Here is a 12,917-nt window from a genome sequence, read left to right on the forward strand (position 1 = left end):
ACTGGTGTGCCAGCACCCTTCCAGCCACCACATTAAACTCATGGATGGCTGCTGGGAGACAAGGTCTATCAGCTCTCCACCTGGCTCATGACTCCCCTCCACAACCCCAACACTTGTGCCCAACACTCATATAATGAGAACCATGCTGCCACCAGGAACATCATCGAGCAGACCATCGGGGTGCTCAAGCAACGGTTCCGCTGCCTTGACCACTCGGGAGGAGCCCTTCAGTACTCGGCTGAGCGGGTGTCATCGTCTGCTGCGTGCACAACTTGGCCATCATGAGGGTGCAGCCATTGTCACCAGGCATAGCCGCAGCATCTCAGGAGACAAGGAGGAGGATGAAGAGGAGGAGGACATGGAGGAGGAGGAGGACGAGGAGCACAAACACCAGCAACGGAGGAGCCAGCCACTCCATCGGCCTTGTGGAAGAGTGGTCTGTGACCGCCTCATCAGACTTTGGTTCCAATAATTTCAAGGCCACTTCCCAGTTGCTCATCCAGTCCCCATCATTCCATCAATTTCTCATTCCATGCCACACCCCAAAGACACATCACCATTTCTGCAACATTGCAATAATAAATTTATCCAAAATCAGTAACCACATATATACAACATCAAAATGAACTAATCACCCATGTGCAAACCCTTGCCTCCCCTCTTACAGTGCCTTTCCCGAATCTGCTGCTCCTACATAGTGTCTCCCCAGTGGCTGAAGCAGGGCTGGTGGAAGGCTGTTGAGTGTCGGTGCCAGAGACTAGAGATGGCCTTGCAGGACGCCCTCGACCAGCTCTGGGTCTGGAAGGCCCGGCTGCAGACTGCACCATCTCAGTATGGGCGGCAGCAGTCTGGGCTGGCTGGATGACAGGCAGTGGCAAGGGCAATGGCGGAGTGGCAGTGGTGGGAGCAGGAATGCTGTCACCCTGAGAGAGGGCAGCAGGTTCCTGCTCCATTGACACACTGCCACTCCCCCGGGGCAGCACCTCAGCATCCCTAGCAATCTGTTGCAGCACAGGTTGCTGGCCCGCTGCGACACCATGAAAGCCCTGGTGGACTGTGGTGGACCCAGCGACGATGGCAGCAGTCAGAGCTTGCGTGGCATCAAGTTGAGATTGCATGAGAGCAGTCTGAGATTCGATGCAACCAACCATCGACTGCATTACAGCCCTAAGACGTTGCGTCGCTTCCGCCTGTGCTGCAATGGAAGCTGCCAGATCGCCCATCACACGTGGCATGAGGTCTGGGTGGCCACGGTCTCTCTGGAAATGATGGGCTCCATGGTGTGCGCAGAGCTCTGTGCAATGTTGGAGGCGGACTCCTCCACGCTCCTTACCATTGCTGAGAGGTTCTCGGGCACCCTTGCCATTGCACCTATCATCTCGGTGTGCATGCCCATCACCCTTCTTGTGAACGCCTCCCCATCGAGGTCCTCATCTGAGTCCCGTGCAGCAGAACTCGTGCGTGAACTTGCCCTCCGGGGAGCTGGCTCCCGAGCTACCCTTTCCCCCTGGCCTTGCTGCAGCCCGCTCATCCCTGGTGCATCACCCAGTGCAGACTCCTTTGCTAAACTTGCCTCTAAAGGTCACGTAGGGCCAGTATCTGAGGTGGTGCCTGCGGGCAAGAGATGCAGTGACGCGGTGCTTTGCTCCTCCTCCTCTTCTCCTTCCTCACTCTCAGTGGGAGGGTCAGGAACAGGCTGGTCATCTGGTTGCTGATTATCTAAAGCATAAAGGCACAAGACTCGCGTTAAGGTGAGGGCAGGGGGGCAGGAAGGGAGCAAGAAATGCAGACAGTATCAGGAGCTGGAAAGTGGGAAAGGCTTGTGGTGTGAGGGGGAAGTGGGATGAGAGAAGGAGAGGGGATGAACAGACCGTTGTTGCCCCCCAAGGGGGTCGATGTTGCCGACGGCCACGCCGCCCACCACCTGCTGCCCAATGAGTCGCAGCACTCGCTCCTCCAGGTCTGAGAGCTGCTGGAGCTGCGCATCACCCCCGCCTGTTCTCTGCTGCTCCCTCCTATTGTGGGCCATCTTGGCCTGCAAGAGAAACGAATGTGTGTGAGTCAGAGTCCAGCTGTGTGTTTGTGTGCCTGCTGTAGTTGAATAGCTGTGATTGTAGTCAAGGCGTGAGTTGTGGATGTGAGTTTGAGTAGGTGGAGATGCTTGGTGGGTGAGTGGTGGGGTGTGGTGGTTTGTGCACTGTGTACAGACTGAGGTTCAGATGCTGCTATGTAGGACCTGTTGAAGCATGTACTCACCTTGACCACTCGAGTGAGGTTGTTGAATTTCTTCTGACACTGTGTCAGGCTGCGTAAGACCACACTACTGGCCGAGACCTCCTGGGCCACTTCCCTCCACATTGCCCTGAAGACCTGGGGCAATGGCCTCCTTCCAGTGTCCGGGAACAGCACTGCCCTCCTTCGCTCCACTCCCGTGACCAATGCCTCCAATGCCTCGTCCGTGAGACGACGAGCTCTCTCCCTGGGAGTGGGATCAGCCATCACGATCAGGGGACTGAGTTCCTTGCAGGTCGCCTTCACAGCCAGCACTGCTGATAATGAGGATCTGCACAATGATGCAACCTCCCCTTTAAGAGCTGGAAGGGGCCAGTGTGAAGGATCAGTACTGAATGCATTGCACCTGAAATTCATTATCGCTCTGCTGGTAGCGCCCCTGTAGCGCCCCACTGAGGTCATTAACACTTGATTTAATGCTCCAGGAGGGAAAAATTGGGTATCGCCCATTTTGAGGTGCTAATATCGGCCGGGCGCAAAGTTTAGCGCCCGACGCTAATTATCGCCTCCGACTGCAAAATTTGCCTCTATCGCCCCTGGAGGTGATTTGAGCGCTATATCAGGTGCTACAGACCTGTCTTAATGCGCTAACGCTGAGGAGCGAGGCGCTACCTCAGTGCGCTGGCGAAGCTCAGGCGATGTCCGTAACCGTGGAAGCCAGACAGACTGTCGCCGGCCAGTTCTTAAAGGGGAGGGGCCACCTTGCTGGCCAGCCACACCCTGCTCATAGCAGCCTTGAATCTCGGCCTGGAGAGACCTCGACAGCAATTGTGTTGGAAGCACTAATGGACAGGCCCAGGGAAAGTGCTCGGCACTTAGGAACCTCAAAAGTGGTGCTGAGGGCCAAAACTCCTTAGGACAGCGTTAAATCTCTCCAGACGTCTCTCTCCCTCTCAACCTGAGTGTTCCAAATATTTCGCTGACAAGAAAAGGCAGGAAGCGCCCGCCTTTAAATAGCGCTCCCCCAACCCCTTCCCTACTTGAAAACGTTCCCCTCTACCTGTTGTTGCTAGCGGCAGGCGCTAAGGCAGGGGGCCACGACTCAATATCTGGTCCGGGGCGCTACCAGGGCGTTGCACGCTCGACTGATGTCACGATTTGCGGGCGCAGGAGATCGTGGCGGTAGTGTTTAGCGCCGCCACAAAATGACTGGTCAAATTCGCGAGCAGCGCTAAAATCATTGCGCTCAGCGCTAAGTTCCTAGTGCCCTGTTAGCACCCCCAGGCGGCGCAAACCAACCGGATTTTTTCCCCCAGGCCTGTATTGTGTGCAGTTTTGGTCACCTCATCTGAGGAAGGATATTCTTGCCATGGAGAGAGTGCAGCGAAGATTCACCAGACTGATACCTGGGATGGCAGGAATGACGTATGAGGAGAGATTGGGTCGATTGGGCTTATATTCGCTAGAGTTTAGAAGAATGAGAGGGGATCTCATTGAAACGTATAAAATTCTAACAGGACTAGAAGACTAGATGCAGGAAGGATGTTCCTGATGGTGGGGGAGTCCAGAAGCAGGGGTCACAGTCTAAGGATAAGACTGAGATAAGGAGGAATTTCTTCACCCAGCGAGTGGTGAACCTGTGGAATTTTCTACCACAGAAGGCAGTTGAGGCCAATTCATTAAATATATTCAAGAAGGAGTTGGATATATTTCTTGAGACTAAAGGGATCAAGGGATATGGGGAGAAAGCAGGGACAGGGTACTGAATTTGGATGATCAGCCATGATCTCATTAAATGGCGGAGCAGGCTCGAGGGGCCGAATGGCCTACTCCTGCTCCTATCTTCTATGTTTCTATGTTTCCTGGAGCGCTAACAGCCAGTTTAGGAGAAGCTCAGAGGCATTAATGCCTGCCGCTACTTTTTCATGATTTCAAAAATTAGTGCCCCAAACGGGGCGATACCGAATTTCTCCACCTCATTGTGATTTGACTCGTGAAGCATTCTGTTTTAACTGGGAAAAAAAACGGTACTTTGGATTCACATAATTTTTCGGAGCAATAGATAAGTCACTTTTGTTTTAATCTGCCACAAACAGACGAAAGTATTGAACACTAATCTTCGGCATTAATAAATATTGCATAAAGGTAATAGATTCTCATCCTTTTGAAAGGGAAGCTCCAGTTATTCAGTCACGGTTGATTAATAAATGATAAGAGACAGACAGATAAATGTTATAAAAAAGGTCAGACTCTTCAGAACAAGTAGTTCAATTGCGAGGAGCATCAGCTTGAGATCACCTCACCCTGATTTAAATTAATGCAGCACAGTTGGAGGGCGCTCCTTCAACTTACGTTGCAACAATGACAGTGCTAACATGCAGAAAAATGCTGAATTTCATGAACTGTTGAACCAGCACATTGTGATTACATGAACGTGTTCAGCACAGAATCTTCGTGCACCCTGGTGTGAAGTTGTGTTTGAAGTTCACTCCTGCACTTGAATCCTTTTAAATGGGAAGGATAATTTACAGTCTGGTGCTAGAATAATGCATGGGCCTAGTGCTTTCCGATAGGCAAGTGTGGGTTTAGCCATAAACTTCACCAATAATTTTCCTACTCGTTAATATTCATTGCGACCAGTGCCATACCTCAGTGGTACAATATTTCAGGTGTGGTGAACATACCTGTCAGAATAAGGGGTCGCCCGTTTAAAACGGAGATGAGGAGGAATTTCTTCTCTCAGAGGGTCGTGAATCTTTGGAATTCTCTACCCCAGAGAGCTGTGGAGACGGAGTCATTGGGCTGGATTTTCATACTGGAGGCTGTAGGAGGCGGGACTACAACTTTCGGGGTTGTAGTCCCGCCTCCATCGAGTTGTGGCCAACCCACGCGATTTTCACTTGATTGACCTTGTTGAGCCCGCCCAGTGGGCGCAGCAGGCCAATTAAGGGCCACCCGGCAACAGGTGACGTCACAGATTGATATTTCATCTGTTGACAGATGAAATATCAGCGTTTGACAGCTCTTTGAAGCTGTCAAACACTGACAATCTGTACTTCAAGTTAATTCTTTCCTCTCAGGCTGATTTAGAGATCTCTCCAGAACAGAAAGCTGAATGCTGCAACTTTTGACAGCTTGCGGCCATTCTGCTTTCTGTGCCGGTGAGATGAGGGACTCCCGAGACCTGAAGGAAGGAAGGCTGTAAAGGTGAGTAAATGTAAGTAAAGCTTCTTCAAACACTTTACACACACCAAACACACTTACCTCTGCACTCATGCACCCATCACTCACCTGAACACTGGACATCTCGAACCCTCCAAGTCCTTCAGCCCGACGGTCTGCCTCGCTAACTTGGCGTGGTTTGGAGCCGTCAGGAAGCCCACACTTTAGCTATGAAAATAGGGATTAGGCTAAAAACTGCCTGTTAACTACCTGTTAACAGGCAGTTAATTGGCACTAATCCCCTTCCCGCCTCGGGGAGGCGGGTCCCAGCACAGGTCGGGTATCCGCCTCCTTTGAAACTGGCATGGAGGCGGGTTGGGGGCGGGATGGGTTTGTGCCCCCCGATTTCAAGATTTTAACCCCCCACATGCCTCCAATCCCGCCTCCACGGCCCAATGAAAATCCTGCCCATTGAATATATTCAAGGCGGAGATTGACAGACATTTGAACTACAGGGGAGTCAAGGGGTATGGGGAGAGAGCGATAAGTGGTGTTGGGGCCAAGATGGGATCAGCCATGATCTTATTGAATGGCGGAGCAGGCTCGAGGGACCGATTGGCCGATTCCTGCTCCTGTTTCTTATGTTCTTATGTTCTTCTTAAGAGCTGACATCAGCCATAGGCTCTGCTCATGAGCTGTGTCTCAGTGGGTAGCACCCTCGCCTCCGAGTCAGAAGGTTGTGGGTTCACAGTCCCACTCCAGAGACTTGAGCACAAAAATGTAGGCCGACACTCCCAGTGCAGTGCTGAGGGAGTGCTGCACTGTCGGAGGTGCCTTCTTTCAGATGAGACATTAAACCGAGGCCCCGTCTGCTGTCTCAGGTGGACGTAAAAGATCCCGCGGCACTATTTCAAAGAAGAGATGGGGAGTTAGCCCTGGTGTCCTGGCCAACAGTGACTACACTTCAAAAAGTACTTCATTGGCCATAAAGTGCTTTGGGACAACCAGTGGCTGTGAAAGGCGCTATAGAAATGCAAGTCTTTCTTTTTTGTACGAAAGCCTGAACTGTAACAAGTATTTCCATTGATTCAATGAGCGTTGGGATCCAGTTTGCCCTTGGTACTAATCTGAGGGTGCATACTGAAGACGCAGAGATACTTAACAAATACGTCATCCTTCAAACAATAATCTCTGTATTATCTTTTCATATGAAATTTTTAGTAGGCTGAGTCTTGTGAATTTAAAATGGAAGCTGGTTCACTGCTTCCGAAAGGAATTCTTTTGCATTGTCATTTGTCATCGGGCCTGAGTTTAAGTAATGCACACGGCTATGTAGAGAGGAGATCCTAGCCCAAGGGGAGGCAATTTTCATCTGCTCAGGTTATTGGCTGTAAGCAAAGTCTGATCAGGTCTAGGTTGTCTGGGTGGTATGTCAGATTTGGGAAATGATCATTTATTCCAGTTTGGCACTGTGAGAAGAAACAGGGCTTGTTAGAATAGTTGTCCACACCATTAAGGAAATGTCATGCCAGACTAGGCCTGACCTAGCAGACCTCTCTCCAGGCAATAATGGGCTGTTATCTACATCTCCATCCACTTGGGTGAATAGAAAAAATTAACATTGGAATTTTAAGCCTATTGGGGGAGAAAATGGCAACTTCCTCAAAGAAACAGACTGAATGTGAAAGGTCTCCTGTCTAGATCGTTAAATTATGACCAACCCTCCGTGTTCTGTAGTTCAGGGGGAATTTTCCCAGCCCTGAGGAGGTGGGATTTGAGGTGGGACTGCCAAGAAAATGGCAGAAACTGGGAGCGGGTACCGACCCCACTCCCAACCCACCTCCGTGCCATATTCCCGGGAGGCGAGTCCCCGAGTCGCGCAGGGACCCGTGTCCTCAAGGCAGGAAGGGGATTAGAGCCAATTAACTGCCTGTTAACAGATAGTTAACAGGCAGTTTTGAGGCTTATCCCCATTTTACCCCTGCAAGTGCGGGCTTCCCGATGGCTGCGAACCTCGCCAGGGTCAGCGAGGCGAGCAGTGGGTCTGCGGGGGTGAGAGGGGTTGAAATTACAGATGTAGAGGTGAGTGATGGGTGCAAGTGTGGACAGATAAGTATGAGAGGTGAGTGTAAAGTGTTGGAAAACATTTCCTTTCCTTTGCTTCTTTCTGCAGGCTTCAACCGTTGAGGATCCGGAGGTGCCTCAACTCAACGGCAGAGAGGACAGATTGGCTGCTGCATTCTCAGATGCTGAAGCCATCTGCTTTGTGCTAAGGAGAGAAGTATTGGTGAGTCTTTGTGCAAGGGCTCACCTTAGAACAGAGATTGTCAGTGTTTGACAGCTTCTCAAAGCTGTTGAGCGTTGGGAACAATTTTGCCCTTGATACTAATCTAAGGGTGCATACTGAAGATGCAGAGATATGCAACAAATATTGAATTTTTTTTAATGAGGAACTGTTTGAGGTTGTGTAGGGGGTTTTGGTTTGGGGTTTGTGTCTGGCCAGTCAGTCGTGTCTGAGCTGCTCCAGCCCCGTGCAGTTCGAATCGCTTCCCCTTTGGTTCTGACCACCGGACTTATTTACAAGTAGCGATATAGACAAACGAGACCAGTGGTTTGGTGCAAAGAAAACCAATGTTTATTAAAAATAGAGAAACAATTACTATACAGAGAAAAATCACTATGGATGCAACACAATTACACTTAACGGGGGAGGAGAAACGGACACATTGAGGGGAAATGACTAAAATGACTTTTTAGCAATTCCCCTTAATTCCCACCCTTTGCACCTATCTAGATTGTCTTGTCATGGGCCAGAAACACCTGCTCCGTGCCCTGTTGCCTGCCGATGTTTTAGGTTTTTACCGCCCCAAAGCAGAGATATCCCAGTAATTCAAACATAACTGCGGGTATCCTACTTCCCTGGATGGGCTCTTCGTCGACGATCCTCTCGCTGGGTTGATGATAAGGCAGGGCACCGGAGGCGAGGCGGGAGACAGCGAGAGAGAGAGAAATGGCCTTCCAAGGGACTAGTTATACCCTTCCCGGTAGCCCTTATCTCCCGCCAGATCAGCTCATTTCTTTTGTCTGATCTGGACGTATTGAAAATCATACAAAGGGTACTGATCTGGGCCCATCAACCTGAATGGCCGGTAATCAGTTTTAAATGCCTCATCAGTGTTCCCCTTTGTCCAACTGGTTTCGTGATGGAGCCATTCCAGTCTGAATGCCCTGTTGATCATTTGTAAACAGTGTTGATGTTCTCTAACCGAAGGTCTGAATGCAGCTGAGCTTGTCCCACTACATTTTGAATAGGCCTTGCCTGCTCTTGATTGTTTGTGCAAACAACCTTGATGATTTTTAATCAGAGGCCCGAATGCCACTGGGTTTGCTTCTCATGCATAAATGCAGAAGGTCTGTCCGCATTCGAGTTTTCTGGAAAGTTCCTTCTCACAGTCATCAGAATACAAGCTTGTCAGTCCAAACTGAAACTTACAGGCTTTGGCCATGAGGCTGACCGCAGCCATCTTGTTGAGCCCTGGATTCCAAACTCAGTCCAACCAGGGCTTCTTTAATAAACCAAAAGTAAATCTTCGGGGGGGAGACATGAAATTTGCGAATCCTTTCAGTTGGGGTCCAAGGCTGCAAGTTATGCCAGTCCCCATTCATTTACTGTTGGGTCTGGTTGCTTGTGCATATCAACTAAGCATGTCCTGTGTAAATCAATGGCAGAAAAAGTAAGTACAGGTACACTATCCCTTATCCGAAAGCCTTGGGACCAGCTGAGTTTCGCTTTTCGGAATTTTTCAGATTTCAGAAGGTATTATTATAAGACTGGGAAATTTGTATTTAATATAAATTTTAAAACTTCAGGCTACCTCTTGCGACTGTTCCGTGTCTCATTCCCCTTCCTGCTTCTCTGGAAAGCCGGATATCGGCTGACTCCTACTAAGCTGGCCCGCAAATCAGGTCGGGGGTCGGGTGGGGGGGGAGAAAAGAATATCGGACGGGCCGCAGTTCGGGTCGGGGGTCGGGTCGGGTCGGGTGGGGGGGGGGGGGGGAGAAAAGAATATCGGACGGGCCGCTGCAGCTATCGGACGGGCCGCTGTATTGTTGGCTTCACTCTCCCGGTACCTCCTTCACACTGCCCGGCTCGGCCTGCAATCTCCTGCCCAGGAGGGAACTCTGTGACCCTCTGCCCTGCTCAGCATAAGTCATGCGCCACTCTGGTCATGTCGTGCGCACGACTTACGCTGAACGAAAAAACTTTCGGTTTTTAGAGGTTTTCGGTTTTCGGAAGTTCGGATAAAGGATAGTCTACCTGTAGAATGATTCGCTTAGAGTATGAAGCATATCACATTCCAGAGCAACCAATAAATAAATAAAACATCGCAGCACAGACCATGCTTTAGAGCAGTTCTTTCACTTGTTCCTCCCCCTTTCTATTGCAGCATTACTGCTGTCAACAGCCTGGATTCACCAACAGTGCTGTATTATAAATGAGGTGACACTAATGCTTCTGGTGGCATGGAGTACCGCTTCAAGAGATAAAAGAAAGAAAGAACTTGCATTTCTATAGCGTCTTTCATGACCTCAGGACGTCCCAAAGCACTTTACAGCCAATGAAGTACTTTTTGAAGTGGTCACTGCTGTAATGTAGGAATCGCGGCAGTTAATTTGCGCACAGCAAGCTCCCACAAACAGCAATGTGATAATTACCAGATAATCTGTTTTTTGTTATGTTGATTGAGGGATAAATATTGGCCAGGACACTGGGGATAAAAATAAATCTGGAATGAAAAGCTAGTATCAGTAATGGTGACCATGAAACTATCAGATTGTCATAAAAACCCATCTGGTTCACTAATGTCCTTTAGGGAAGGAAATCTGCCATCCTTACCCGGTCTGGCCTATATGTGACTCCAGACCCACAGCAATGTGGTTGACTCTTAACTGCCCTCTGAAATGGCAACTCACCACCACCTTCTCAAGGGCAATTAGGGATGGGCAATAAATGCTGGCCCTGACAGCGATGTCCACATCTCAGGAATAAATTAAAAAAAGATTAACTCCCCTGCTCGCCTTCAAAATACTGCCATGGGATATTTTACACCCACCGGAGAGAGCAGACGGGGCCTCGGTTTAACGTCTCATCCGAAAGACGGCACCTCCGACAGTGCAGCACTCCCTCAGCACTGCACAGCACTTTTCGCCTCACCGCCAGAGACACAGCAACATTAACAAACATATATGGCTGCCTCTGTTGCTGCAAGCTACCACAGGTCACTGTTGATTCTGTGCAGGTGGGTTGACCCTATCCTAAGTAATTGAATTTTGACATTATTGGATGAATGGATTTCCTTCAGGCAGCAAGGAAGGTCCAAGGTGAGAAAATTAAAGTCATAATTGTGAGTTTGAACAAATGTGCACAAACATGATTTTACTGGTGCGGCAGCTCTCTGAAACCATAAGATACATTGAATGGATTCAGGAGCATTGTGAGCCTCAGTACAATTGCAGAATAGAACAACAATAACAACTTGCATTTATATAGCGTCTTTAACTTCTTCGGCAGCACCTCCCAAACCCGCGACCTCTTCCACCTAGAAGGACAAGGGCACCAGGTGCATGGGAACACCACCACCTCCAAGTTCCCCTCCAAGTCACACACCATCCTGACTTAGAAATATATTGGCTGTTCCTTCATCGTCGCTGGGTCAAAATCCTGGAACTCCCTCCCTAACAGCACTGTGGGAGTACCATCACCACATGGACTGCAGGGGTTCAAGAAGGCGGCTCACCACCACCTTCTCAAGGGCATTTAGTGATGGGCAATAAATGCCGGCCTTGCCAGCGACGCCCACATCCCAGGAACGAATAATTTTAAAAGAAATAGTAAATGTCCCAAGGTGCTTCAGCAGAAATGATTTGTCAGCATAAACAATATCCTCCACAAGAACAAAAACTAGAATGGGAGGATCGTAGATCCACTATCTGTATACGTAATCCTGGAGGCATTAATCTTCTGTTCTGAACACAGCAACATTTACAATTATGTACCGGAGGGCCTGAAAATCAACAGATACTTCAAATTGTCACAGCACTTCTGACCAACCAGGGGTATTGTTAAATGACTTTAAACCCTACACTTTAGACTCCAGAGGCATTGGTGAGGTTCCCCAGGCGATGGTCACCCTCCTGTTCCTTATCTGTTTATAGATGTGTAAACTTGGACAGTGCCTGTAGGGAGGTTATTCAACAAGGGAGCATTATAGATGAGATCAACAGTATCCTGTCCACACCAAACACCCACAACTAAACACTTCTAGTAGGGGTGGGGGTCACTGGAGAGCAATCAAAAGTAGGAACGCTGGCTGATTTTTCCCTCCCTAATCAAGGAGTGCTTAAGCCAACTGTAGCACTTCTGCTGCCATAATGGCTAAGATCAACAAACTCAGCAAAGAGCAATGGTTGGACCGGGGAAATACCTAGACTGTATGGTTCAGGTAGCCACTCAATAAACTTACTGAGCTATTGAGTGCATTTTGTGAATTACCTTGCAGTTGTGCACAGGGTTGGAAGGAATTTTTTGAGGATGTAACTGGTAAAATAGATAAGGGAGAACCAGTGGATGTGGTGTATTTGGACTTTCAAAAGGCTTTCGATAAGGTCCCGCATAAGAGATTAGCGTGTAGAGTTAAGGCGCATGGGATTGGGGGCAAGGTATTGACTTGGATAGAGAACTGGTTGGCAGACAGAAAGCAAAGAGTTGGAATAAACGGGTCTTTTTCCGAGTGGCAGGCAGTGACTAGTGGGGTACCGCAGGGATCGGTCCTAGGACCCCAGCTAGTCATAATATATATATAAATGATCTAGACAAGGAAACTAGATGTAATATTTCCAAGTTTGCAGACGACACAAAGCTGGGCGGGCGTGTGTGCTGTGAGGAAGATGCCGAGAAACTCCAGTATGATTTGGACAGGTTGGGTGATTGGGCAGAAGCATGTCGGATACAATATAACGTGGATAAATGCGAGGTTATCCACTTTGGTGTCAAAAACAGGAAGGCAGATTATTATCTGAATGGCAATAGATTGGGAGAAGGGGAAGTGCAACGAGACCTGGGTGTCCTTGTGCACCAGTCGCTGAAGGTAAGCATGCAGGTGCAGCAGGCGGTTAAGAAGGCAAATGGTATGTTGGCCTTCGTAGCGAGAGGGTTTGAGTACAGGAACAAGGATGTCTTGCTGCAGTTGTACAGGGCCTTGGTGAGACCACATCTTGAGTGTTGTGTGCAGTTTTGGTCGCCTTATCTGAAGAAGGATGTTCTTGCCATGGAGGGAGTGCAGTGAAGATTCACCAGGCTGATACCTGGGATGGCAGGAATGACGTATGAGGAGAGATTGGGTCGATTGGGCTTATACTCGCTGGAGTTTAAAAGAATGAGAGGGGATCTCATTGAAACTTGTAAAATTCTAACAGGACTAGACAGACTAGATGCAGGAAGGATGTTCCCGATGGCGGGGGAG

This window comes from Somniosus microcephalus, chromosome 20, assembly GCF_052327205.1.
Source record: "Somniosus microcephalus isolate GS21.2 chromosome 20, FLI_Smic_1.0, whole genome shotgun sequence".
Taxonomy (NCBI): Eukaryota; Metazoa; Chordata; class Chondrichthyes; order Squaliformes; family Somniosidae; genus Somniosus; species Somniosus microcephalus.